The 26,257-nt window shown below is 38.1% G+C and overlaps 1 long non-coding RNA gene across 1 annotated transcript; it reads left to right on the top strand.

Moving 5' to 3' along the window:
- Positions 1 to 3,006: 3,006 nt before the first annotated feature.
- Positions 3,007 to 25,726, top strand: LOC124858289. The gene is made up of 2 exons (XR_007035788.1): positions 3,007 to 3,062; positions 24,059 to 25,726. It is a non-coding gene; the product is annotated as an uncharacterized LOC124858289 (long non-coding RNA).
- The last annotated feature ends 531 nt before the right edge of the window (positions 25,727 to 26,257 follow it).

The following is a 26,257-nucleotide window of genomic DNA, read 5'->3' as shown; positions in this document are numbered from 1 at the left end:
TGTCCATTCAGAAGACCCACTTTATTTTAAGTTTTAACTATGCTGATATGTTGCTTCAATATTTCCTCATGATGGCATCTATCCTGTGAAGTCCCCCAATCCCTCCTGCAACAAAGCCTCACTATAATGTGATGCTGCCATTTCCATACTCCACAATTAGGATAATGTTTCAGGCTTACAAGCTTCCCCCTTTTCTCTCCAACTGTTCTGATTGTCATGATGACCAAACACTTCAGTTTGAATTTCATAGGACCCAAGGACATGTCTCCACAAATTAAGCTCGTTGCTTTTGGAGTAATGGCTTCTTCCATGCTGAGAGGCCTTGCAGCCCAGACTTGTTTAACTGTGGATAACAACACTCTTACTAGCTTCAACCAACATCTTCTGGTCTTTTGGTTTTGTTCTGGGGATGTTTCACGCATTTAACACCAAAACATGTTCATCTCTATGACACAGAACTTGTCTTCTTTCTGAACCGTATCTTGGCTGGACATTCCAGTGGTATTAATACTTCTGCCCCATTGTTTGAACAGATAAAAGGGGCATCTTAACCTTCACGATGTCCCTCAAGGAAGTGGTATATTTGAGGTTGTGCCTCCAATTAACTCAAATGTTGGAAATGTACCTATCAGAAGAGCACAAAACCATGACATCTTCATCTCCCAAATTATGTACAGGCATAGAAATATTTAATCTTTCCAGACTTATAGATGTCAAAGACTTTGTTTCTCATTTGCTCCTGTATTTGTTTGGGCTGGGGCATGATACTGGAAAATCATGCAATGGTGGTAATTTTAATAGACATTGTTAAGACCATAACAGTTGTGATAAAGCAACATTTTCCTCGAATGATTTTTCAGATGTGCTTTAGACATACTTAGCATCTTGAGCATCGCAATCTATCAGGTGTTGACATCTGCAGTGAGACTTCTTCTAACAGGATGAATGTATTATTGGCATGCAATTCAATTCAGTTTTATTTATATAGCACAAATTCACAACACGTCCCCTCAAGGCACTTTACAAAGTCAATTCAATCGAATGATACAGATTTCAAGTCGGGTGCATATATTCCAATTAATCCTAACTACCAGTGCAATCAGCTTCAAGTTATCATTCAAATTGGTTAAAAAGTTTTTCCATCCAAGGAAACCCAGCAGATTGCATCAAGTCAGTGACTTGCAGCATTCACTCCTCCCGGATGAGCAGCAGCTCAGCCGATGTTCCCCTCCAGGAAGGTGCCACAGCTAAACACAGAGCCAGGCCAAGGTATAGCTTCTAGGAAGAGAAAAAACAGAGACAGAATGTTGAAAACTGAAATAATAGCAACTAACGCAAAATTGGAGAGTAGTATGAGAATGTAGCAGTGAGAGTGAAAGTGGTCATTATGTCCTCAGTAGCTCAGGATGTAGCTCAGGATAACCTAAGCCACTCTAACTATAAGCTTTATCAAAAAGGAAAGTTTTAAGCCTAGCCTTAAAAGTAGACAGGGTGTCTGCCTCACGGACTAAAACTGGGAGCTGGTTCCACAGGAGAGGAGCCTGATAACTAAAGAATCTGCCTCCCATTCTACTTCTAGAGACTCTAGGAACCACCATTATATATATATATATATATGTGTGTGTGTGTGTGTGTTTCTATCTATCTATCTATTTATCTATCTATCTATCTATCTATCTATCTATCTATCTATCTATCTATCTATCTATCTATCTATCTATCTATCTATCTATCTATCTATCTATCTATCTATCTATCTATCTATCTATCTATCTATCTATCTATCTATCTATCTATCTATCTATCTATCTATCTATCTATCTATCTATCTATCTATCTATCTATCTATCTATCTATCTATCTATCTATCTATCTATCTATGATGCTGGACAGGTGCTAGTTGAGGAATTTGTGGATTCCACATTTGACAGTATTCAACATGGGGAGTTTAACTAAACCAAACAAACCTGGTAAATTGCTGTTATTTCATGATTTAAAAAGGGGTCAAATAGTTTTTAACAAAAGGCCTGGTTGGTTTTGAAAACTTCATTTTGTGTTTACTTGGGTCATCTCTGATATACAAATTAGTTTAATAATCTGAAACATTTAATTGTGACCAAAATAAAAAGCTAAAGCAGAAGAAACCCCTAATAACTTTTATTTGTCAGTTTACTCTGGGGCCAAGAAACTACATTGTCTGCTGAGTGGACGTATTAGTTGAATTCAGAGAATGTATTTCCTGTGTGTTGTTGCGGTCATAATACTGCAGCCAGACATTTGACGTTGTTGTGGCCTCTCTTTTCTCTGCATCTCAAGGCCTCAGAACTTCACAGGAAATGATTCACCTAATCTGGACAATGAGGAGAACCACAGAACAAGTTCTTTCATTCTTACAGCAGCTTTAAAAAAGGTGACTGTAGAGGCTTTTAACCAGAGCTATGATGCTGTACTGCTTAGTTCAGCAGAGCAAAGGCCGAGTACATATATGGCTTTTGACATAAAACAGTTGCTTTATCCTTATTTGTTCTTATTAATGGTGCTATTTTTGGGGTTTTAGATTATATTATATTTTAGGATACAGACCATGTTCTACTTATTTGTTTCATGTTCAATGGGAAAAGCAAAACATGGACATAAAAGTAACATTATAGATGAAGAAAAAACTTCTTTGAAGATTTTAATAACTTTGGTTAAAATGCATGAAGAGAAATGCTTCTTTTAACAAAACTGACTAAGGTCAACATTTCCTCTGATCAATTTGTAATAATAAGCATCCAGTCCTGCAATGAACAATGAGGTCTGCAGAGAGGAACATCAGGGCTTTATATTATAAAAAAGTGCAGATTTCATCTGTTTTTACTGTCTGCTTGGAAGCGTGGTTGTGACTGTGCTGCTCCTAAATGCACCTCAGCAGGTGAGTGCAATCTGGTTTAATCAGCAGCACACATTGTGAACTCAGACAATGTAAACAATATAGCAGTCATTTGCTTGAACAACAGAAACAGTCACCAAAGGAGCACTTCACATGCAAACTATCAGACTCATGGGAAAAAGGACTACCGGTAAGCTCATGTCTTCACTGCAGTCTGCTGAAGATTAGATCTGGTTTTGTTTTGTTTAACCTATGTAGCTGGAAGAAAATGACTATTTTGTTGAATTTGTCTGAGTTAGGTTGATAAAAGGTATAAATAGTACTAGTAGAAATATATTAAATGTTGTTTATTAAAATACATGTCCAAAAGAATTAAGAAAAACTAAGAAAGGTTTGATGCCCTTAAAGTTTACATCCAAAAGAAACTGATGGTTCAAACCATGAAGTATTTTATTTGTATTATTGTTTGCTTGCAGGTTTTTCACCTTCCTTGCTTCCTGTTTGCTGGCTTAAATGTTTTCATCTTCAAACTAATTTTAATATCAAACAAATAAAATAAAAAAAATATTTTCCATACGATACTTGTATTTATTTAAGGAAAACAGCTATCCAAACCAACCTGGCTGTGTCAAAAAGTAATTTCCCTAAATCTATGTAACAGATTGTTCCACTCTTGGTGGCAACAACTGAAATCAAGCATTTGTGATGACTGGCAATGAGTTATATGCCTCACTGTTGAGCAATTTTGGCACGCTCTTCTTTGCAGAACTGTTTTAATTCAGTCACATAGAAGACTCCTGAAGCATGAACAGCCTGTTTGAGGTCAGGCCTCAGCATCTCAGTCAGATTTTAATCCTGACTTTGACTAGGCCACACCAAGACCTTCCTTCAGTTATTTTTGTTTGTTTTGATGAGTTCAGATGTGGATGATGTGCTGAAATTGTCCACAAACAAGATAGAATGTAGGTTGCTTCTCATTGATTTCCAGGAACAAAAGCCTGATAAGCTAGCATGAATTAAGCTGACCAAGCTCTTTGCTCTGCTTGAATTAATGAAAGGAAGCTAACTGTCAAACACACAGACGCACACGAACAGTGCTGTAATCTCTGTTTAATGCCTGCAGCTCTAGCATCATTGTGGCACCCAGGCAGCCATACAATCAATAAACCCTGACTGGGTTTGTGTATCAAACCACAGAGGTGGTATATGCTAACATCCCCTCAGACAGACTTCTGGTTCCTGTGTTTGCTCGGGTCTAGTGTTTCTCTGAGCCAGAAATGAGCTGCTATTTGGATTACACATTCAAAAATATATTCTGACACAAGAACAGAGAAAATCCATCTCCCCACTGACTGCTGCCACTCGCAGCAAGGAAATGTAACTGTTGGGGAATGCTAATGAGGTGCAAGCAAGTTAGGTTTTATCTATAATGCATCAGGAGGTGTTTGCTTTAGAGGCTGCCTGTCTTGTTCATCACAGAGAGAGGATATCAGGATGGGGATGGATAATGGTGAATAAAGTATCCTTTTAAAGAATCATTTAGCAATAAAAAGACAAACTTTGTATTAAAGTTTATCTACATGCTGATGTTCACCTTTTGAAGTCTCAGCATGTCTTGTGAGGCAGTACCAGCGCACGGGATGAGCAGGTCAAGCTAAGGTATCAAAGAGAGTCTGGAGGATTCCCGATGCGCTCATTTTAACATTCAGGTTCCTACAATAAGATATCCAGACTGCAGAAGAAGTCCTTAGAATAAAAGCTAGGATGTCACTGTAAAAATTTCCCAATGCATCTCAAAGTTATGCAATCGAAATCTTACTTTGAGTCCAAATGCATAAGTGTTTAAACTATAAACTATATCAAATATTAAAAGCAGCAGCAGAAGAAGAAAATGAACATCAATCCAACAATTGGTGTTTCCCATGCTATTCCATTTTACTCTTGCATTTGTGGTTTCTTTGTATAAAGAATAATAGATTTCCCCCTGTTGTCTATTCCATTTGCACAACATCATGTGAAATTGATTGTCAATCAGTGTTGCTTCCTAAGTGGACAGTTTGATTTCACAGAAGTTTGATTTACTTGGAGTTATACTGTGTTGTTTAAGTGTTCCCTTTATTTATTTTTTTGACCACTGTAGGTTGTTGGTGTTTTCTGTTCATCTTCTCAATGAAGTCTGGATGTGACATAAAATGATGCGCCTTACAAGTATTTTCTCTTATGCAACTTTAAATACTGTCTTAAATATTGATCAGTACTCTTATCTTTTGGTGTTGGAGGTATAGAACCGGCTGGGAATGCGTCCCTAGAATATTGACCTGGGCACGTGGAGTGGCTGCATGTGGACAACAGCCAAGATACAAGAGAGGCTCAAATGTGACAAATTTCAGTCACCTGCCCCTATTAAATTAAGGATTTTGATTGTTTGTAGGGCTTCTTGTTAGGTTAAAGAGGCATCACTGTGTGGTTTGCAGTGTATCGGGTTGAGTATGGAGACTTTTATTGGGTGGTTAATCTCCATTAATTCAGTTTTTGTTTTTTGAGTTTCTGACAAATTTTCATGTGTTCTATTATAAGATTTTTGTTGGTTTGTCGATGGTCCAGTTTTCGTTTACTCCTTAGCAAAAGAGCCATTTCTGCACTTTCCCTGCTGAGAAATCCATTTGGCACACAGCGATATGGAATATTTTGATAGCAGTACTAGTTGTGATTTGTCCAAATTTTATCAGTGTCGACACCACTTTCTGACAACTTTAGGATCCAAATCACAACCAAAAATTGGGGTTTAGTATTTATGACAGTTGAAATTGGCATGTCTATTGCAGTTGAATATTTGGCACAAAAATGTTTTCGATTTCTATGTGGAATTACCAATTAGTTTTTGTTGTCCTTCTACATTTACTTTTTTAAATGATGCTCTTTTGCCTACTATATTGTTTGCATTCAGCATTACATAACAATTGCGTGTTGGTATAATATTGTTAACGTCCATTTTCTGACATTTCCAGTAATGGTTTGCTTCAGAACTGGTCACAAAATATGTATTTTATTACACAGAGATGGTGTGTTTAACTGTCAGATTAAATGTTTATTACTAGTGCCATGTAGGTGATGTTTTCTGCTCTTTTCAGAAATTCCAGTCATTTACAGATAGGACACCTATAATTTCCCAAGATATGTTCACATATTGATGTCTAATCTTTTTTTTTCTTATCTCTAGGAAAGATTACATAAAACTGTATGAGGTTATGTGTGGTGAGTTGCTGTATATGATCTAAGCCAGACATGTCCTCAGTTTTGGCATCCAGATAATTCAGTTTTAGACTCATCTGTCCAAAAAACATTATTCTAGGCATCCTGGTCTTTGTCTACCTTCTCTCTAGCAAATGTGTCTGCCCTTCAAGTTGTTCTTAGAGAGCAAAGGTTTTCTCATCTACACCTCAAATAGAAGTAAATATTTTACAGTCTCTTCCTGATCCAACAGGCATGCAATTTTTATGTTAGCAGTAACAAGAGTTGGTTGGAGGTCCTGTGATGACATTTTGGGGGGTTTTAGGAGACTTCTTCTTTCAGGGTTGCTTTCAGGGTAAACTTGCTTGGACGTCGAGAACTGGGCTTGTTGCTTGTAGGCTATCTTCTGTACAGCAAAACGGCTGGTTTCAAATTCCTTTGAGACATCTTTAAGATTCAGACTCATAAACTACGACTAATGTTTTTCTGAGGGCCTCGGACTGCTCTTTGGATCTCACCTTGATGTTCACTTTCACTTTAAGAGTCAGGAGCACCAACCTAAATGTCTGAGGTGTAAACAGGACAAACCTCCTTCAAATGGGTGAGCAATGTCATTCTAATCATATGCACCTGATGCAATTTTTAGACTTTATTCAGTTATTTTACTTTAAAAAATAAAAAGTGGTGCCATTAGGTAGTCTTGATAAATGCTTATGATGACCATACCATCCATGATAGCTACTTTCACGAGTAAATTGCAAAACATCTTTTATTCAAAAGATATGCAATCTATTTATTACATTTTTGGCTGCAGTTCTTAAGGAATTTTAATGTAGTAACTTGGTGTGTTTATTAGCTAATTATTTAACTGGCTCAAAAACTTTGTTATTGACTTTATTACCTTTTTAAACCTGTCAAAATCTTTGTGTTATTGATGTTTATAACATCAGGAGTTGCTACACTTGCTTTAGGTATTTCTGCAATATTTGGTAGTGATGCACACAAGACAGACGTTATCGTCCTTGGTCAAAGAGCTTCTCATTGAAGAAGTGAAAAACGAGAGCTGAATAAAAAGCTACTTCCACTATATTGAAAAGGAATGCAGGAAACATTTCACTCATCGACGTGCAGGGCCGAAAAGCAGCAATTTCTGATCAGAGCAGAAGCCTCGCTTGCTATTGTTTGTTCTATATTATATCATATGGCCCTGAGTGGGCTCCACTGTGGAGCTTTTCAGCAGTTGTCCACCTGAAGTGGGTGAGTAATATCTTTTCTGATATAGAAGATGGGCAAACATACAATCCCTTGACCCAGATTGAAACAAAACAGAAGCGCTAAACAGTAGTAGCACTTTATAGAACCCCCCCGATCAATCAGAAAGCATCAATGAAGCAATACAATTAGCACCATATTCAGCCTGAACTAAGCAAAGTGTGGAATTATTAATCAATGGCAGTAGCTCCTTTTTTAACTGCCTGGGTTAAAGCCTGCAGAGACCAATGTGCAGAAATATCCATCTGATACACAAATGTGGAGCTTTAATGGTGTTCAGAAAACACAATCTCTTCTCTGTCAAACAAGACGAGGAGTGAGGTGACCTTTCAATCATCTCTTCAGGGATGGAAGTGGGTGGAGCTTCCCCTGACTGGGGGGAAAAAAAACCCTGTCTGCTCGGGTTTTGTTGCTTGGCAACGAGACCCTGCAATGACAATGTGTCAACAACGAGCTGAGGACGAGAAAGAGATTGCACTTGGTCACTTCAGATGAGAAGGAGGGGGAGTGGTGGGGTGGTCTTTGATTTAGTGCTGCTGTGTGTGTGTGTGTGTGTGTGTGTGTGTGTGTGTGTGTGTGTGAGGCTTATCAGGAAGACTATTCATTAATATGCTTTTTATTTTTGCCTCAGCAGTAATTGTAATTTTCTTCTCCTCATAATGCGACCTTCATACAAGTAATTTCAAGCTTTGGGCTCGGTGGAAATACAATCAAAGCCAGTTTTTTGTTCGATTAATGAGAATGGGCGGGCCCTAACCCCCCCTTGTATTCCATATTTGTAAACCGGAATGAATAAAAACACATTTCTGTAAACTCTTTAAACCAGGGGTGTCCAAGGTTTGTCTTTGAGGACCGGTGTCCTGCATGTTTTAGATGTTTCCCTGCTTTGACACACCTGATTCCTATGATTGCAGTTCAGCAAAAGCCTGTTAATCAGCCATCAAAGGAAACATGCAGGAGACCGGCCCTCCAAGACCGACTTTGGACACCCTTGCTTTAAACAAATAATAAATATTATCCAATATTGACCATAAGAAGGGGGGAAAAAAGTGCTGCAGCTTCCTTGATGGAGATCATGGTTTTGTCCACCTCTGTATCCCTCTCTTTTTCTGTCAATCCATTCATATATCAGTCAGTTGGTGCATCCACCTGTTTGTTCTTCTGTCTGTGTCCATTCATCCAGCCATCCATCCCTTCTGCTCACCTGCCTGCCTGTATGTCCATCTATCAAATGTCTGCCCATCAATCATTTAACTCCTGTCAATTAATCTCTCTAACCATCTGTCCATCCATCCCATAAGGGCTCATCTTGTCTCTCCATTAAAGACCAACCTGTATGTTACACATTTACTGTATGACTTAAAATGGATGCAGTCTGGATTTAGTTTCCATGTCATCCAAATAATTTTAAGATAAGTTGTAGATCTTATAAGAGTGGCGATCTGAGAGTTGGAAGGTTGTTCATGCAGGGCCAGCAGGACTAGGACTGAGGTGAGGTTGTTCGCCAATAGTTAACTGTCTCTTCCACAGCCTATTACTGGACTCTCTCAGAAGCAGGACATGTCTTTGACAGACATATTGGCAACACAGCTGATGTCCATGTCAATGGGGGGTAAAAAAACTCATGTTAGACGGAGAAAAATAAAAATTACAGCAAAGTCTATGAAAGCATCCTGTTTCACATGGGTTTTACTCCATCCTGCTATGATAAATGTTTTCATCCTAAGGGTTAAAAACGAATTATTTAAACTAGTTTATCAATTTTATGAATGCAAAATGTGGCTTTGAGTGGATAAATTATGCCTGTTTATGCAAGATTGAATGGAGCTGCATGTTTTGTAGCTGGCCATGTGACATTTCAGCGCATCTAAATTCAAATTTACATCAAAATTAGACTGGCAGTCTTTTTTTTTTTTTTTTTTTTTCCATTTATCCCAACACGGAGTAGAAGAAATTGACTAGAGACGGGGAATCGCACATGCTTATTTGTGAGGAAATCTGAGGTGGGAGGGAGCAATACAAATGAGTGTGGAGAGACACTCAGCAGGGATCACAAGTGGTGCACTGTTCCCCGACAGCAGCACCTGCCTCACTGCCTCCCTCCTCTTCTTTCCCTGCAACAGCAAGCGGCTCAAAGCCAAAGCACAGGGGCATTCAAAGAAAGGGGGGAGGTTGTTTGGATGTGTTGCATCACAAGGAGAGTCTTTGACTGTCCAAATAGGTAGATTCCCATAGGGAAAAGCAAAATTCTGTTCAGTAAAACACCATCTAGCCCTGTGGTCAGGGCTAGATAGAGACCAGCATTAAGACTGAAGAAACTGCAGACATTTCTGTTGGCTACATGTTGTGTACCACTCATGACAAAAATCTGCCTTCTGCAAAAAGAGCAGGGCTGTAAAACAAATGCCTGTTCTTCCAAATAAAACACACACTGTGAAATATGGTGGTGGTGACATCATGATCCAGAGTGTGTTGAGGTGGATCACTTTGAATTGTGTTGTTGCTGGAATGTGCTATTCAAATAAACTTGTTACCCTGCATGGAATCTACATCTTATCAGACTGTCTATAATTGAAAGTGAACTGGGCCAATTTATCTAGTAAAAAGTTAAACTATTTTGAGATATCAGGTGAATACCATCATTGAAATCACAATAGAAATAGAGGAATTCCAATCCCCTCCCCTCCCCCCCCCCCCCGCCGCTGCCGCCGCCTGCAATGTCCACACATCAAGACCATATTGATGTGTGTTGTTGAAAAGGTAAGATGAGAATGGGCCTCATCTCACAGTGCTTGCATGAATCCCCAGCATCCCAACTGGCCCCCTCTTTTGCTGCCCATGACGACACCAATGTAGCTCCCACCTAGGGCTGCCCCAGAGATCCCAAAAGACTCTGGTTGGGGGGCCTCCCCCTCAGGCAACTGGGAAACCCAGAATAGCCATGTGACGTGAGCCCACTTAGAGTGGACCAGGATCCAGAGGCGTGACAAACCAGCCAGGACCCCAAGAAACGCGCAGGCACCGGCTAGTTGCACCTGGCCTCCAAACCTCCAGTGTCCACCCGGGCATAACCCAGATTCCAAAAAAAGAGGACTTCTATATCGGAAAACAAATCATGCTGGCAACCGAGTTAAGCAGAAAACGTTCCTTTGAGTGACAATCAACTATTGATCATCACATATTTGTAGATCATCTCCATTAACACCAATACTAAACAATAAAATTAGCTGTATTGATAAACAATCTTGTAAGAACTCAGATGACAACTGGACTTCTCGTCATCTGATCAGGGGTTGAAAGCATCAGGCTTTCAAATTAGTCAAAACAATCAAACTTATAGGGCCATTAAGATCACTGATGGGATCATATTAAGGTCACATAAGTCTTTGGTTCAATGTTTGGGTCAGTCTCACACGATGATCCAAACATGTCACCTTATGATTTCATTTCAACAGGTGACTACCGGTACTTTTCTGCACACTGTTATCTTGAGATTATGACCTTAAATTGACTTGCTATTTAAACATATTAGATTCATCTTGAGAAAAATACATAAATTTATTTATATATATATATATATATATATATATATCTATATATATATATATATATATATATATATATATATATATATCTATATATATATATATATATATATATATCTATATATCTATATAGATATCTATATATATATAGATATATATATATAGATAGATCCAATTTTAAAAAATTGGATAGATATAGATATCTATATATATATATCCAATTTAAAAAAATTGGAGAAAATGTGAGAACTTAAAACTGTAAGCATAATTTTAGAAATCTCTTAGGTTTACATTTGTTTTTCCTTACTTTTTCATTCATGGTTTATTTCCAATTTCTGAACTCTGTGGGCATCTTTGTTTCCAAGTATTTAGCATGTCCTAAATGGTAATCCATGCTCTTACGTCTGCTGTTTTATTGTATTAGCAAGGCAAATCACCAAACTCTGTTGGAGTTTATCAGTTGGCAGCCTTTGCAGATTTTTATCTGAATTAATTCTATAACAAAACTCGACCTTGTGAGAGTCATGTTTATTTTTTTTTTCTTTGTGGATTGAGGCTCTTCTTCACTTCATGCCGTACTTTAAATGCGAACTGGTAAAACCTAAATTTGTTATTGACTGCCTTATTGTTCCAAGAAAGTCAATACAAGGAAACAAACGAGGAGTTTCTAAAAAGCAGCTTTTCTGCAAGGATTCATTCCCCTCATCACTCAGTGCCAAGCTGTGTTTTTACAAGCGGCCTTTGAAGTGTAATTGGCTTGTTGATTGGAAGGCATTAGTAAAAGTCACTGCTGTCCAGGGACGAATGATTCATAAGAGTTTCTGTATTTGAACTGCGAGTGCAGTTGAAGCAGATGTGTACCGATGGTTTATTTAGTGAAAATAGGAATGGGTTTGGTGGCAATCTGAATGATTGTGAAATGTCAGCCTAGACAGTGGTGTACTACAGCAGAATGGAAGAAAAGCAAGGTCAAAGAAGTAAAACTGTAACCAAAAGCAAGATAATACCTGTAGAGATTTTTTTTTTTTTCCAGGCTTGAATGACAACACGCAACTTCAATAACATTAAAAGCAATAACTGGGTGCACAAGTTTGGATTTATTACAGAATTTCTCTAATCCACAAATGGGAAAGATTATACACACAGCCTCAAATATATTGTCAGAACTCCACTAATATGTGGTTTGATTTGTCTTTAGCAAGTTGCACCTCAGCCACTGGTTTTTGTAGCCAACAACTCATGTCAGATATTTTGCCAATCTGGTTGGTTGAATTTTTTTCAGGTGATTGCTAACTCCATCGTTTAAGCATAGTCCACAAACATTCAGTAGGGTTGAGGCTGGGATCTTTTTTTTTTTTTAAGGCTTATCAGTCTGCTTTATCGGTTGTAGAACCAGTTATGTGTATTTGGGATCATTGTCTTGTTGAAACTTCAAGTTTTGTCAATATTTCAATTTCTAGTAATTCATTCGAGGCAATAGTTGAGAATTTTGAGGTAATCTTCATTATTCGGTTCACTTCTGTAAAACATCAGTACCACTGGTATCAACAGTTGAACAGCATAATACAGCAAACACCATGCCTGACAGTTGGTGGTGTTCTTTGGTTAGAAAGCTTCATTTTAACAAACAGTCTTGTCCCTGTAGCCAAATACCTCAAGCTTCGTCTCTTCTGACCATCAAACTTTTCTCTAAAGGCATTTGGCTTCTCCTTTTGGGTCTCTCAGTTGCGCTTGGTGTGAATTGGTGTTGGATCTTAGTGTGCACCCATTGTCCAAGGTGCTGCAAATTGAGTGTTATTGTGGACAGTGACACTGCTGTTCCAGTAATTTCCAGTCCGTGGCAGGATTGAGCCTTGGTGATACAACTGCATGATCAAGGAAAATTAAAAAGAAAAAAAGAGATTGAAATTTAATCACGTTTCAGTTTAAAGAGCAGAGTCAACTACAAATGAATGGGTTTTTAACCTTAATTCAGAAGTTTGTTCCAGATTAGTGGAGCATAAGAACTGAAAGCTGCTTCTCCATGTTTGATTGCGGAGTAGACTTGAACCAGAAGATCTGAGTGGTCTGAAAGGTTGATAGGACAACAGATCTTTACTATATCTTGGTGCTAAGCTATTCAGTTATTTATAAACTAACAGAAATATTTTAAAGTCTATTTTAAGAAGCAGGGAGCCAGTTTAAGGACTTTAGAACTGTAGAGCCAATGTGCTCTACTTTTTAATTCTAGTGAGGGCAGCAGCGTTCTGGATCAGCTGCAGCTGTCTGACTTTTTAAACAGACCTGTGAAGTAACTGTTGCAGTAATCAATTAAAGAGAAACTCATGGATGTGTTTGTCAAGATCCTGCTGGGACATTAGTCCTTTTTTAAGACCAGAAATATTCTTCAGGGGAAGAACCTTTCCATTGAGGAACTCTGCATGTGATTTGACGATGTAAAGTTATGTTTACACAAAGACGTCCATGTCCTTGATGTAAAACTCAAACCAGTCAAGTACAGTACCAGGAGAACCGACCTGGGTCTCCACTCGCTCCAGTAACATACCATGAACAAAAGTGTTGAATGCTGTGCTGAGGTCCAATAAATCCAGCACTGTGGTTCTTCCATAATCAGCATTTAAGCGGATGTTACTGAACATCTTGACAAGAGCAGTGTCAGTACTGTGGCGACAACAGAAACCTGACTGGAAGACTTCAAAGCAGCTGGTCAAGGAATCAAGGTACCATTAAGCTTAGAGATGCACTTAACCTGAAAACTCTTAACCAAGGTTTGTAAGAATGCCCAAAGTGGTGACTGATGGGGATGACTTCTTTCCGTAACTGTTTGAACTGGTCGTCTTGGAATCTGCAGCTGTTTAGAAATCATCCCAAAAGACTTCTCCAACCTGTGTCAATTTCCTTGTTCATCTCCTTGGATCTTCACCAGGTTCCTTGGACCCATTGTTATGAGTTTTGTTGAATTTAATGAGTGCAGTCAAACAAATCCTCGTTTATGCTGGCAAAGGGCAACTATTGGCTCCATCAATCATGACTCCAAATGAGAAGATAATAGGCCTTGTCCTTGTCAGGTTAAGGTGATCTAGAGCCATCATCACTACTTATAAACATTTAGGTGACTTTATATTTATTTTAACCTGCATGTATAATTTTGTCCTTTTCATGGATTGTGGAAAATACTTAAATTCAAATGTATGTATTAAGATACTGTTTACTACTGTCAACTTTTTTTTTTTTAAACACATTTTTTAATCTTAATTCCACATTAAAAAGACATGAATGATTCCAGTAAAAACATGTCCTAGTGTTCAATTAGTTTTTTTTCAGCTAGAGGAAAACTAAGCTCCAGCTGAGCAATTAGATCCTATGTATATCCTGGATATCTCTTACTGTCAAAGAGGCACTTTGTAAAACCAAGCATATACAGTACCTTGCCTTGAAAACCTGTTAATTTATTTCTGCAAATTGTTTTATCCAAACATTGTCTACATTATATACAAATATGTCAAACAGGTTTCCTCTCGGAGAGGCGTTGAATTATTGGCCTATTAAAAGCAAGCCAACCTTTATAAATATTTAAACCTTACTGAGCATGTGAAAATACTTTAACAGTCTCGTGGGCATATTGGGAAGTCAAAGAATAAAAATTCACTTTTTAATGCAAAATATATATTTTTGTAAGCCTTTGCATTATGCCTTCTGAAAAAATAGTTCCTAAAGTAGTAAAGTTTCTTATATGTCTGCTCTGGTTTGAAAAGGCTGTATTTAAGAGGAGGTTGGGTGTTTGATTGTCAAAGATGAACAAAAATAACACAACATTTTAATTTAAAAATGAAGCCCGGACTGTCAGGAGGATGACGAGCGCAGACGGAACGAATAACAGTAATTACAGGTCAGTTCCATTAAAAAGTCTAACCAAGACAAAGAAGTAAGATGGAATAAATGGTTTGAAAGCAGATTTTACCATAAACATCAATTTCACACTTTCGAGACTGACTGAGAGACATGGTGGCATTTTCTCCAATATCTGATGGAAACTGCAGAATATCTGCATTTACTGGAGTAGGTGCTATGTATGTACAGGGGTTGGACAATGAAACTGAAACACCTGTCATTTTAATGTGGGAGGTTTCATGGCTAAATTGGACCAGCCTGGTAGCCAGTCTTCATTGATGGCACATTGCACCAGTAAGAGCAGAGTGTGAAGGTTCAATTAGCAGGGTAAGAGCACAGTTTTGTTCAAAATATTGAAATGCACACAACATTATGGATGACATACCAGAGTTCAAAAGAGGACAAATTGTTGGTGCACGTCTTGCTGGCGCATCTGTGACCAAGACAGCAAGTCTTTGTGATGTATCAAGAGCCACGGTATCCAGGGTAATGTCAGCATACCACCAAGAAGGACGAACCACATCCAACAGGATTAACTGTGGACGCAAGAGGAAGCTGTCTGAAAGGGATGTTCGGGTGCTAACCCGGATTGTATCCAAAAAACATAAAACCACGGCTGCCCAAATCACGGCAGAATTAAATGTGCACCTCAACTCTCCTGTTTCCACCAGAACTGTCCGTCAAGAACTCCACAGGGTCAATATACACAGCCGGGCTGCTATAGCCAAACCTTTGGTCACTCATGCCAATTCCAAATGTCGGTTTCAATGGTGCAAGGAGCACAAATTTTGGGCTGTGGACAATGTGAAACATGTATTGTTCTCTGATGAGTCCACCTTTACTGTTTTCCCCACATCCGGGAGAGTTACGGTGTGGAGAAGCCCCAAAGAAGGTACCACCTTTACTTTTTTTTAAATTTTCATGAAAACAAAAGGAAATGAAAGAGCAGCTCGGAGCTCATGTTGCCCAGCTGTAGTTTTGGTTTAGTGCTGATCAGTCTTGTTTTGCCCAGAGTGAAGCATGGGGGTGGATCAGTGATGGTTTGGGCTGCCATATCATGGCATTCTCTTGGCCCAATACTTGTGCTAGATGGGCGTGTCACTGCCAAGGACTACCGAACCATTCTTGAGGACCATGTGCATCCAATGGTTCAAACATTGTATCCTGAAGGCGGTGCCGTGTATCAGGATGACAATGCACCAATACACACAGCAAGACTGGTGAAAGATTGGTTTGATGAACATGAAAGTGAAGTTGAACATCTCCCATGGCCTGCACAGTCACCAGATCTAAATATTATTGAGCCACTTTGGGGTGTTTTGGAGGAGCAAGTCAGGAAACGTTTTCCTCCACCAGTATCACGTAGTGACCTGGCCACTATCCTGCAAGAAGAAAGGCTTAAAATCCCTCTGACCACTGTGCAGGACTTGTATATGTCATTCCCAAGACAAATTGACGCTGTATTGGCCGTAAAAGGCCAATACACCATACTAATAAATTATTGTGGTCTAAAACCAGGTGTTTCAGTTTTATTGTCCAACTCCTGTATGTGGCTGTTTGAATAATAGATTAGCTATCTGAAATGATTTTAGTGCATTGTTGGAGATCACATCTGAGTTACAGTGGTAGGAATACTTTTCGAATGCAAAAGTGCTATTAATATGATCATGGCTATTGCATTGTTTCATACCTTTTTAACAAGTAGTGTTGTTGGTAGGGGCAACCTAACTGTGGAAATGTACATATGTTTTGAGGGGAAATCCTCTGAAGGGGATTTATAATCATCACAAACAGATGAAGTGCACACCTCACACACACAGGCCTCCTCAGTTAATTGAAAGGGGGACTCTTCCAGCTGGTGTAGCACACACACACACACACCCACCCCTAATCCCCTGTTCGATTTGTCACCCCTTCAAATCCTGTTCATCCTTCCTAACCACCTCTTCAGGGCTTATGTGGTGATGTCTCCATCAGTCCCTCACCTGTATTTTGTCTGTTCAACAGCCAGAGCTGTACTGCTAAACACGTTGGCTGTGCTGCAAAAATGTCAACAGCAGATTAATCATCATTTAGCTTTCCATAAATAAGCATGCTTTTATTCATTGATCAAACTGTATTCAATTCCCTATTTTACAGAGACTAGTTTGGAAGTTAAACAAATGGAAGCTCATTTTATTTCTCCACTAAATATAGTTTCAGCCAAGAGGCTAAGCTGTCTTGGATTGTCTTAGTTTAGCAAAAATACTTTATCTAGTTTCTTAGCTAAAATAAAAAAAATACATCTTACTTTACATATTTCCTTTATTCTCTGCATAAGGAAATGTAAAACTTCTGTTTTTATTTTTTGGTTTAGCACTTTACTTTCATTTACTGAACACTTTGAGCATCTGGTATTTATTTATTTTAAACATGTCCTGTCTGGCAGAGTAGCATTCAGAAGTGCCAAGAAGCCCAATAGGAAGTAATTGGAACACCAAATTTCATTGATTTGCTGGTGTGACCCAATCATTTTAGGGATATAGTGTATTTGTGACTATTGCCCTCAAATTGACATGTGACCAGTTTACAGTACTGACTTATATTGTCTAACCTGTATATAAAGCCCTTTCTTGGATTTATCCAGGAAGAGGTTTTGGTTATATACCTGTTTTTATATGTACAAGCTGGATCAGTAAGAGTTTGACATCATCTAAATAAAAATCTACATTATAGATTGGAGCTAGAACGCGCTCACAGCTCATCATTGCCAGATCTGAGCTCCAACACAAATCTAATGGACAGAATTTCAACTGAAAGGACATTCGCTGGTTAGTCTAACATAGCTTAGCTTTAGTTCAGATTTTTTGGGTTCTTGGCTTAAAATAATTGCTCTGTGATTTAGAAACTTGATCTTTGTTTTGTTTTTTAAAATATAATTAAGAAAACCGGATGGTTATGTGCTTAAACTGTTTTAAGTATGGTTAAGGTTACACAGCAAAAGTAGTACAAGCTACAAATAATGAGTTGCTTGAACCCTATTGACCAGGCAGTGGTTCTGCTTCTTAAAGGTTAAACTCCAATCGGCTTTAGTAAACATTGTCTTTACAAACCAGTTAACTGTAATCTTGACCACCTTATGCTTGCTGCACTAAGACAATCTGGGCTTAAAGGGTAATCCATCACAAACTGCAAGTGTCAGACCAATGGCCGAACTGTAAAGACTCAGAGAATGACCTCAGATGACCTTATAATGCCCCTTCACTCCAGCCTCAAGGGTACCCATTAAAACCACTTTGATGTCATCCCAGGAATATATTCAAAACAAGAAACTTTCAGATATGAATACATATCTCTAAAATGTAAACTTATGTAAACCAGCCATGGACCCAGAGACCTAAGCCCCAACCTATGTAACAACCATACAATGTAGCTGCTTCACAAATCAGGAAAGTAAACATAACCATGATAAAGACTAGTAAATTGTTTAAATGCCACTGCTTAATTCTTTTAATATGCTGGAAGTAAAAAAAAAACATCTTTTGTTATTCTTATTTAAGATTGATGCAAACTGAGGATAATAAAGATTTATGCAACAGTCCCTGCAGAGGATAAATGGTTGGATGCATCTTTTTTTTTTTTAATCAACAGAATTTAAAAGAATCTCTCTGAGTATAAGATTCCAGTTGCTCAACAGGTGACAAACAGGGTCCTATTTATTAAGATGCACTAGTGATTTTCTGTGGGACTGGACTGGGCTGCTGCCATTTAAGTTTAGTTCAGGCTGCCCTGCTAAACAAAGGTCCAAAGGACACAGAACTGCAATCCAGGTGGTCCCTCTGCTCTTTTTAAGTTTATGTATTTTTATATTTTTCTTTCTTATGTAGGTTTAAATTTTAATGTGACTGGATGCATCAACCAATAACCTTTAAATGACACTGGATTGTAACACAATGATTTGTCTCCATCATCCCAATGGGGCCCAAAGCTTCTCATTTTGTTTCCTTCAGTTATAGTCATGACTTACACTTTTATGAAAAGTTTTAATTATCTCAAAACTTTGATAAAAATCTGTCTAACAAGATAGGATAACTCTCTGATTTTACATAAAACAATTAAAATAACGTAATAGATCACATTTGAGTCATTAGCAAATGACTAACTTTTGAAAAAAACATACCTAAAAATTAATAGATTTTTATTTTTTATTATTATTTCTTTTCATGTATTTCTATACCTTGGTGTTGACAGATAAAATCCCAGAACTGGAGCTCCACCACATGGAGTCGGTTGGAATTGCGCTCAAGAGTTTTTTTTTTTGTTTGTTTTTTTTTTTTTTTTAAGACAAAACTACATTACCTTAGATTTCATTTAATGGATAAATTAATTTCTCTTTACCAAAATCCCTAAAACAATGATTATCTTTACTGCACACTTTGTGCTCCACTTGAGTTTACTGGAGTTGCTCTTTTAAGATTGCTAGAAACCTTTATGTATTCCTTTTTTTTTTTTTTATGAAAGCACTATCAATTTCAGTCCTCACAATATGTAGCTAATGTTTTATACATTTTCTAAGTTTAATCCATTTAAGCAAGTTAAGCTAAAAGTTTTAGTACTTTTTTATTTTTTTTTTCATCCCGACTTTTTTTTTGTGGTGGTAATGGGAGTTTGGGATTTAAAAAAATAATTCAATTCAGTTTTATTTATATAGTGCCACTTCACAACACATGTCTCAAGGCACTTCACAACAGTCAGGTTCATACATTCCAATTAATTCACACCAATACTGATTCTGATTTAAGTAATGCAATATTTAATTTCCTTTTATACAGTATAGTAGATATACGGCACATGCTACAATATTTTCATCAAGTGAAAAACAAAAAAAGAGTTTGAATTTGAAGTGATTTCAAAACCATAGAATGTGGGGGTGGATGTAAATATAATGGTAAGGTTTTCAAAAAATAGATTTTCTGACTCTATTTTTTTTCTCATCTGTTTTTGAGTTTCCTTAGACTGGGACATTATGTGTTGCTTAATGAGGCTGTTTAAGTGCTGTATTAATTTTCTGCCGGTAAGGCAGTCATTAGGTCTAGGGAAATTTAGCCCAAAACATCTCAGAAAACAAATTATTAACAAGAGGAGTGATTACTTTTTCTCACAGTTCGGGTTTTTTTTTTTTTGGGGGGGTTTTTTTTTAATAGCTTTTCCCATAATAAATAATTTGAAATAATTTTTAACTTGGGTTACCTTTTACTAAGGCTGATGTCTGAAACATTTATGTTTGACAAAGAAGCAAAAACAGAACTGGGCAAATACTTTTTCACAGCAATGTACATAAATGGCAGGACCCAATTTTCTCAGTTAAAAATTGTCTCCCATCATGCCATATAGAGCATCTCGGTGCCATGTGTTCCCCAGGTAAGAGGGCCACATCAAACCCTGTGGTTAAAAAGCCAGCAGGGAACCTCCACCTTCAGTCCTGTTCCTTCCTTGTTCCACTTTTGACAGACGCTGACCAGTGCAGATTTACAACGGCACCAAGAGCTGCAGTTTTGGAGATGGTCTGATCAAGTCCGCTAGCCATCAGTTTGGCCCTCAATCTGACACATCGACTGAGGACCAAATGTTCACTTGCTGCCTAGTTAATCTCGCCCAACCCAGGGACCAAGTATGAAGAGATAATTGGTGCTATTACCTTCACCTGTCACTGGTCATAATGTATTGCCTGATTGATGCGCATATACTTTTTAATTTAGATTTTCTTTGTTTATCATAGTGCAACCAAAGCCATTCAATAAGACTGTCATTAATTTCTGAATAGGAAATATTTGTACGTTCTAATTTTTTGCTGCTGAAATGTTTTAAGATTCCTTGCTTCCACAGTTGATCTTTGTAAGTATATTTAACTCCCTATAATTTCTGAAAGTTGTTTTGTTTTTGTTTTTGTTGCCTTATTTTGGCATTTCTTTTAATTGTTTAGCTTTGTTGTTTTTTTTGTTACCTTTGCTCCTAGTGCGGTTCTCTTTGATGCTGTTGGGCTGGTGGTCATTTAAGGTAAAGTCTTCATCAGTTAAAAAATCAGGTGGCCCTGCTCTCCCAGCTAATTGTTCATCCACATTCTGCACCTGCTCTAAATGCATGTCAGTAAAAGCCCATGTGTTTGCACTGCCAGTAGAGGGAGACGCAGCTTCACCATTGGAAACAATCCTCAACATTGTCGTTCCCCACTAACAGAAGTTTACATTAAAAATCTGCATCTTGGTATGTCCTATATGGATTAACTGGGAAGCAATATACAAAATATTTGGGGGAGCAGATGGATACAGACCCTTTGGTCCAAAGCCAAGCATCATCTTTGCATCATCCCCGTTTGGTCCCTTCTGTACATAAGTGACCTTATTTAGCACACTAAATGTGCCTCCTTCTTTGCAACAGTTATGAAGTCTCAAAATGATTATGTAAAATGTAATGATGGATTCTGAAACCAAGTGTCACACTCAAAAGGAGCTGGTTTTGCTCTTGCTGTCGCTGGAAAACATTTATTTACGCTAAATAGTGCTTTAGCCTTACTGAGGCTTTGAGCTCCTCATTAAGTCTTTGTTTCATCCATTAAAGATTTTCCGCTGTTATCATAAATTTATATTTCTGTTCCAGGTATCCTTGGATTTTATGCTTTGACTAGCTGTTATTAACTATCATTTCATTCTTCTGTGTGCTTCCTCTCTACTGTTTCTTAGTCCCACTCATGGCCTCTTCCCTTTATCCCTTCCTTTTCTCTCACTCTGACTCATAATCCTCATTTCTTCTGCCTCCACTCTTGGACTCACCCTGTCTGCCCTTCTATTTCTCAGCCGATAATGAATTGGACTCACCAATAGAAGCGCACTTTATCTACTGGAGTTACTCCATTGTCCTCTTCCAGAGTTCACCGTCCTCTTTAGCACCCCGGCCGTTGACTCATGCTTAAGACTGCTGTGATGTGTTTTTTGTGGATTGGGGAAAATTATTTAGTACAGGTGGGAATAGCTGATTTGGGTGCGGATCATTAAGTTGCTTCATCTCAGCTTGTGCACAGAAGCGATGGAGGGATAAGAAAAATCCCAATGTTTACCGGTTCAACATTATTGCCTGACACTGGGGAAAAGGCAATGGATTGTGGCTCCTATCTGAAAAGAACAGGCCATGGTTCTCTAGAGGCTATGGTGCCAAAATACAAAACATCCCAAACATCTAGTGACGACAGACGTATTACTAATACCAAAGCAATACTAACTGAGAAGTTATCTCCTGTTGTATCTTTGCTTTTTTCCAGTTAAACCAACAAGACTTATTTAAAGTTTTAATTCAGGCACAGGTCAAATCATGCTCAAGACAGAATTCTCCAATTTAATCATTGAACAGTTCCCTCTAGTGGTAAAGCAGGGAGTCTTGACAATTTAAAACCCAATATCTGTGAAGATGTGAAGCAAAGGCCCAATCCTATCCTGGTCCTCCAAACCCAAAGTGGAAATTATTTGGGGATAAAGTTTTCCTGGGTCATTTTCTAGTTATATGGATTCCAAAGTGAAAACTTGGAATGGTGTGATGGAAAAATGTCCTGAATTCAAATGTAAGGAAATGCAATTTTAATGAGTGACAACCTCTTGCTCTTTTATTTGTAACACCAGAACACCATGTGCAAGTAAGACACCCTAACACACTCTGGAAACCGGTCTAGAAAGTAAGACAAGAACCACAACAGAGTCCAAAGTCTTAAAATTATTGGATTAAGGCCAGTTGAGCTTTAGCAGGATGTGTCAAAACAAATTTGATCCATCAAAGCTAGACTTCTGGGACTTGGGAGATGCAAATAAAAACGTTAAGGAAACAATAATAGATTCCAGATTGCACATGTCTGCTATTACTTTATGTACTAGGAAAAACTACAACATTAGAGGAAAAAATATCCACTCTCAGCATCCATGGTAGTGTCGCTGAGGTTTTTTTTTCTGTATTAAAAACTCTGCATGCAGAAGAGGTCTAAAGGCAGCAAAAGGGGATTTTCATGCAATTGGTTAGTTTACTCAGAAATAAACTAAATCATCCTGTTGCAGTCAGCAGATGATCCAATCGAGCTTAAAGTTTTGTTCTTCTCAGATGTTGATGTGAGTTCACTCTCTGGCATCAGGAACAAGAAGAAGTAGTATAAAGCTGGACCCTTTCTGGAAATCGCCATATTTAAAACTTTTCAGCAGTATTTTCATATTGTCTCAAGCTCTGATTATTCTCACCTGACAGGTCTATGCTAACATCAGCATGTTGTAACAAAGATTCAAAGAACATTTGTCATACCAGCTCATATTTACATATTTATGGTAAGGGATTCAGTCTCAGCTTCCCTTATTAGGCTTCTTAAACCGGGACCTACGTTTAAAAATAAAAAGGCTTAATATAACAATAGAGTAAAAATATGTGTAGCACTGTGCTTCAATAATATGTGCTAATTACCTAATATTAAGATTATTTAATCTCATGAGGGAAACTGAAGATGAAACTGATGACTTGACCTACTTTCTGATTAATACAGCTTGGAATTAGCTGAACACTTGGGGGCCCTCAGAGCATTGAAATTTTATTCTTGGATGTCAGTGACGGGGATGTTAAACACTGAAGTCCACACCCTTGATCTCAATACACATGCACTATGCAAACCAGGAATGCATCAAATACAAGACACATGCTCCAAAGATGCAACAAGATCTGCTTCATTTCCTCATGCTTAGACCTAAATAAACATTTATTTTAAATTGGAAACGGTGTGACAGCAGTTTAAGGCTCAGTTTAAATTTATGGGATTTCAGAATATCCAATTAAATCATATGAATAAATTTGTTTTAAGTATTGCGTTACCTTTTTAAAAAAATACATATAATTTGTGCTACCTTTATAATTTTATCTCTACAGGCTTTTTATCATTATAGGAACTGACACTATTTTCCTGTAAAATGGATTCAAAAAATAAAATCCATCTCATGGTATCTCCAAAAAATTGGTTTACTTTGCATCCACTTGAGGAAGAAAAAGTGCTGAGTCAGCAGGGTGGAGAGGACAAGCGGGAGACAAAACTAGTCACACACAGATGTTTCATGAGCAAACAATTTTCAATAAGTCAATGCACAGCAACCCAAAGAATAGAAACTGGCTGCAAACTCTTCTCTGGCCCATAACAGCGTTTGGGATATTTAACAAGTGATGTTTTTTTTCTCCATTCTTCCTTTTGGGTCAGATGTTATTTGTGGCCATTACTGTCATAGCAACACTGGAAAGCCCCTTGAACCAAAGGTTATGGATTTCCTGCTAAAGGCTCAGCTTCATTACCTTCTGGCAAGCTACATGAGAAACGCACAATGGAGTGCAGCAGGATCTTCCACTGATGCTCTTGACACATTTAATCCTGACAAAGAGTCAACATTTTCCTCTTAACAATCAGCTGCTTTCATTAACAGGAAAATGGAGTTAAGACTTTAGTTTATATATGAATGTTTGGTCAGTTCATGTTGAATATGGAGGAATAAATTGTTTGGAAAGCTTCTGCTTCTGAGAAGGCAATGATAATCATGCAGAAGCATATAAATTAGACATTCAGTGTTCAACTATATGTCTAATAGGGAAAAAAAGGAACAGTTAAAAATAAAAGCCCATCTGAAGGATGATGGGTCTTTTTATTCATGTAAAAGGGAAAACAGGTTTCATAATTCCTATAGAAGTTGTTATTATATTTACATAAAGACTCAACCAAAGGAGCAGGTAGACACTGTATTGTTACCAATAAAAAAATACTGTTAAGTCCTGTCAGTCGCATTATCAGGCATACATGTATTTTAAAACCCTTTTATCTTATACTGTGTAACTGAGTCAGAGGTGGTAGTCTGCAGTACTGGGGCCCCACAGGATACTCTCCTGTCATTAGTTCTTTTCACCCTTTACACCACTGACTTCACTTACAACAAGGACAGCTGTCCTCTCCAGATGTTCTCTGATGACTCAGCCATTGTGGGCTGTGTGTCTAAGGAGAACGCGCTAGAGTACCGGCCAGTCATCAAGGACTGTGTAGACCGGTGTGAAGGCAAGCACAGGTGCTTGAACACCTGTAAGACGAAGGAGATGGTGATTGACTTCAGGAGAAGGACACCATCTCACTCACCAGTAAACCTCCCACCAGAGGACATTGAGACAGTTATCAGTTTGAATTACCTGGGAGTTTACTTCAACAATAAACTGGACTGGTTCCATAACCCCAACGTCCTGTAAAAGAAGGGCCAGAGTCGCCTCCATCTTTTGAGGAGACTGAGGTCCTTCAGAGTGTGCAAGCCTTTGCTCAGGACTTTTTATGACTATGTGGTAACCTCTGCCATCCTCTCCGTTGTCATTTGCTGGGCCCCAGGCAGCACAGAGCGGGACAGGAAGAGACGGAACAAGCTGGTTAGGAGGGCCAGCTCTGTCCTGGGCTGCCCTCTTGACTGAGGAGGTGGTGGGTGAGAGCAGGATGTTAGCCAAGCTCACATCCATCATGGACATAATTTCTCACCCACTGCACCAGACTGTAGAGGAGCTCCTTCAGTGGCCGACAGACACCTTCAGCTACCCCAGGTCCTTCATCCCCACTGCTGTCAGACTGTTTAATTCTACTGTATAATGACTTGTGCAATAACCTCTGTATCTGTGAATATCTGCTATCATTGTCACTTTAACACAATAATCTCCACCTTTTTACTATTTACTGTACATAGGTTATTTTATTTTGTTATTACTACTTGTTATTTGCACATTTACCCTGTTCTTCTTTGATTGCAAATTTTTTCATCACCATCTGCACCCTACTTGTGTGTTATTAAGAGCTGCTATAACAAGTTCATTTCACCATTGTGAGATCAATAAAGTCTATCTTATATTCTGAAAGACTGCAATGTAATATATGCTAAAACACATAAGCCTGTCTAGTCGGAAACATTCATGCTCAGGGACCAATATTAATTTAACTTTAAAAGTAATAAAAGAAATGAATACAATTTAAATTCGGCTACTTTAGTCTCTTATACATGTTTCTCTTCAGTGCTCCTCAAAGCTCTTCTACAGGTCCTTCTCAAAATATTAGCATATTGTGATAAAGTTCAATATTTTCCATAATGTCATGATGAAAATTTAACATTCATATATTTTAGATTCATTGCACACTAACTGAAATATTTCAGGTCTTTTATTGTCTTAATACGGATGATTTTGGCATACAGCTCATGAAAACCCAAAATTCCTATCTCACAAAATTAGCATATCATTAAAAGGGTCTCTAAACGAGCTATGAACCTAATCATCTGAATCAACGAGTTAACTCTAAACACCTGCAAAAGATTCCTGAGGCCTTTAAAACTCCCAGCCTGGTTCATCACTCAAAACCCCAATCATGGGTAAGACTGCCGACCTGACT

This window comes from Girardinichthys multiradiatus, chromosome 21, assembly GCF_021462225.1.
Source record: "Girardinichthys multiradiatus isolate DD_20200921_A chromosome 21, DD_fGirMul_XY1, whole genome shotgun sequence".
NCBI classification, from domain to species: domain Eukaryota; kingdom Metazoa; phylum Chordata; class Actinopteri; order Cyprinodontiformes; family Goodeidae; genus Girardinichthys; species Girardinichthys multiradiatus.
The sequence above is the reverse complement of the archived record's forward strand: the minus strand, read 5'-3'. Positions and strand labels throughout refer to the sequence as shown.